The 3,993-nt window shown below is 40.3% G+C and overlaps 1 long non-coding RNA gene across 1 annotated transcript; it reads right to left on the bottom strand.

Annotated features, from left to right (window-relative positions):
* Nucleotides 1-2,599: 2,599 nt before the first annotated feature.
* On the bottom strand, nucleotides 2,600-3,782 carry LOC117530252. The gene is made up of 4 exons (XR_004566261.1): nucleotides 3,500-3,782; nucleotides 3,240-3,368; nucleotides 2,990-3,130; nucleotides 2,600-2,883 (listed from the first exon to the last, which is right to left on the bottom strand). It is a non-coding gene; the product is annotated as an uncharacterized LOC117530252 (long non-coding RNA).
* Nucleotides 3,783-3,993: the final 211 nt, after the last annotated feature.

Here is a 3,993-nt window from a genome sequence, read left to right on the forward strand (position 1 = left end):
GACACTTTAGGTGTGTTGACAAGACTGACCTCCATGGGCATATCATGAATGCTTGGTCTTGTTGGATTTGTGAGACTCTACTGAATCTACTGGTACCTTGTTTCCCATGTAACAATAAGAAATATACTCAAAACCTGGATTAATCTTTTTAGTCACATAGCACTATTATTATTCTGAACACTACTGTACATTCGCCTAGGTTCCAACCTCTAGTTAAAGTGGTATAGTCCCATAATGGTTTGTCATCCTGCGGTAAAATTTACCTGATGATCAGATTTTGTACAAACTGGTGACAAGCTGTTCATATTGTCTCCTAGGATCCAAAAATATACTGTTTTACACTGTGTGGCATTTGGTTGGATAATTAAATGGCAAAATGTATCTGTAAATCTGAGCATTTACCCCAGGATGACCTTGAACCTTATACCTATGCAACTGCTGGTCAAAACCTAGACAGTTTATACCTTATTTTAATCTTCTTAACAAGACAGATATATTGGTGAATGTTGATTTAATTTACCATATTTTCCGGACTATAAGTCGCACTTTTTTACATGTTTTGGCCGGGGGTGCGACCTATACTCCGGTGCGACTTATAAATGAAAAATATACCGGTAGGATCTCAATTAATTTACTGTAACAAAACAATTTTACGTGACAGAGTCGATCTATGTTTTAAAATGGCCACCGGAAAAGGAAATGCAATGCATCATGGGCACTGTAGTATGACGGCCATCCTATAGTTCACGCTGGTCGCGATAACCAATCAGAGAACAGAACTTTGGATGCGTATTCCTCACCTCACCCACAGCGTGTGAAGCTGACGAACACGGTGCTTGCTGTTATTCCGGCATGGCGAACAGAACAGCTTCAACCCTTGGATATCAATGTGAGCAGAGTGTTTAAGTTGACGCTGAGAGCTGCGTGGGAGCACCGGGTGAGCGACGGTGGAGGATTAGCGTGTGCACTTGGAAGGAGCTGGCGTCGATGATTGTGAAAAGCGTTTGAAGCAGACGAACATGGTGTTTATTCCGGGACGGCTAACAAGACAGCTTCAACCCTTGGATATCAATGTGAGCAGAGTTGACGCTGAGAGCTGCATGGGAGCACTGAGCGACGGCGGAGGATTAGCGTCTGCACTTGGAAGGAGCTGGATCGACACCGCTGGGTGGTCATGAGCTGCGCAGGTAGGTGCTGCATGGTTCGGCTCGCAATGTGGTCCGCAAAATACAAACATATCTGTAGGTAAAATGCAGCTCACGAGAGGGCACTCGAGGCTTGTGTGACTGTTCCTGCGACTTCTGACTACCATAGAAAAATAAAAATTTTAACGTTACTGATAACTTAACAAGACAACGGAGAAGGCCCGTAAAAATGCCACCAAAAAGAAAATCATACTCTGCAGATTACAAGTTAAGACTGGTTAAATATGCATCCGAAAACGGTAGCCGTCACAATATTATCATCTGAACTTTTCATGTTAACATACCTGTATGTCCATGGGACTTATAGTCCAGTGGACCTTATTTATGGTTTATTTTTCTTTATAATGGATAAAGTGGCTGGTGCGACTTATACTCCGGTGCGACTTATTTATGGTTTATTTTTCTTTATAATGGATAAAGTGGCTGGTGCGACTTATACTCCGGTGCGACTTATAGTCCAGAAAATACGGTAACTATTTTCAAATTACCCCTGTACTAATGTTTGCCCCCTTGCAAAAGAGAAGTAGGGGTCTGAAAATTTGAATCCTATCATTTTCTGACAGTCGAGGCCCTATTGAAACCAAATAACAAGATCAATTTTAGCATGAAAATCCTATGGGAATACACACCATACCACACTAGGTGAGGTCAATCTTCTGTTATCTTTAAACAAGACCAAATCCTGCGTGCCAGGAAGTAATGGCAGCAACCAAGTCAGACTCAAAATCTTTGTAGGTTGTGTAATGGTCAGGCAACTTAATAGTTTCAAAGCATGTCAGGGCCCTTGGAAGAAAGCCACTTATCACCTTCACAATCAACTCCTTGGGTGGAACCTCCCAACCCACCCAGAATTGCAGCAGATTCTTCAGTTGTTCTGAGGAAGCTGTTGAAAAGACAGTACAGACCTGTGAAACGCATCCTAAACTAGAACACCCTGTTCAACACTATTTTCCAACTCCACAAATTTTTACCTTGGAAAAAATTTTCAAGGTCAAAGTCTTGTTATAAGTGGCTTTTCATAAGCTAAAATATAAATCAAGAGGGCTTTTCAATGTTAAAAGAATCAAATATCTGCTAAATCCACAATATGGATCAGATGCAGATCAGCCAGTCTGCACCTCATTGTCACAAATAAGAGTAACTGAGGCACTTTTGAGATATAATGCAAAATGTATATCAATTCAAATGTCCACAAAAACCACAAGCCGTATCAGATCCGGATCAAACTTTTTCAGTCGATAAAGGATACCATCCTACATAAAGCTCTCAAGTATGAAAGAAGTGTGATTTTTTTTTGACAGTTATGAGTTTTTGAAAAATTTTTCATTGTCAAAGAGGGATTATTCCTGACTTTGCCCTTGAAAATTGAATCACTTCTTGTCTATCAGGATATGAATCCAGTAGTAATTTCATTGTGATGTATGAAAAATTGTGGGCTTCAGGCTGTTCAGACAAACAGTTGGCAGAGGTAATACTCCTCAAGTTTTATGTTGATAAATTGAATATATTTAACAGAAGTAAAGGACATTTATGAGAGTTAATGTTAAAACAGAGCATGTTCAATAAAACTCCTGAAGTAGCCTGTGACCTGTGTGATGGCCTCCACAGACGCCTCATCTTCATCATCAGAGTCAAAATCTGATTTCAGCTTGGGCCATGTGATGTGTGGAAGAATCATCTGTAAAGACAGGGACTGATATCAAAAGAAATTCATACATAGAAGTAAAAAAATGAGGTACTTTTAGAGAGAATAAATGATTAATATACAAACTTATTTCATGCACCTGGGGTGTGATCTCTGCATCTTTTTCACAAGGGAAAAGCAGTTTCACTACATCTGCTCTATAGCAGAGAAGAGGCCAAATGCCAGTCTCCTTCAGTCCCTTCCGTAACTGCTTCACTTGTTTTGCTTATAGATCCAAAACCTGTGTAAAAGAGCATTAGAAGTCTGGATAAAGAAAAACAGTCAATTTAATAACCAAATTGGTTCCAACTAATCAAGTTGTTAACAGGGCAGAAGGACTGAAATTTTACCGCATGTATGAATAGCTTGTCATGGAGCCACTTCATGTTGTTTAGGTTTGGAAGCGGAAGGTCCCATGCCATACAAAGGTTGCCAACACTGTCACGCTGTTCACCTTGGAGTTCAGACTTTTCTTTTAGCTTCAGATAGAAAGGAATGAAGAAAGAAAAGATAGGTTGGAAGAAAAATGTAATTAATGGCAGACAAATAAGCGCTTACTAATATAACACGTTCAAAGAATATGTACTAATATTACGGTCGCCACACTAACCAGCTGGATTGTTTCACGGATGTCCAAATCAGGACAGTCTTCAATATTAACAGTGACAGTGTCAACTGTCCCACCACACAGAACATGTTTGATGGCTGGGCTGAGGCCAGGGAAAGCAGGACCACCATACAGGAAGCAATGCCCCATCATTCGTCCTGCCATCAGGAAAAGCTCACTCTCTACCATCACAGCAGAGTTGGCAGGCACCAAGTGGTCTGACTGACCATCAAAACTCTTGGTGATTCCACCATTTCCTGATTAAACAATACATTTACAATAGCTTACACTTGGAACATAACATTTATAGCCCAACAATGAATGCCTGCTGTGTGGAGAAAAGATTATGTTGTTTTGCCCCTGTCTTAAAGTAACCCTAATGATGTACTTATTATTATTACACTAATTGCACAAATTTGTTTTTGTAGCCACTAACGACTGGGAGTGAAGCATGCTGGGGTCATTCTGAACTGGGAGTGAAGAGCTGGGGTCATTAT

Source organism: Thalassophryne amazonica, chromosome 18 (genome assembly GCF_902500255.1).
Source record: "Thalassophryne amazonica chromosome 18, fThaAma1.1, whole genome shotgun sequence".
NCBI classification, from domain to species: Eukaryota; Metazoa; Chordata; class Actinopteri; order Batrachoidiformes; family Batrachoididae; genus Thalassophryne; species Thalassophryne amazonica.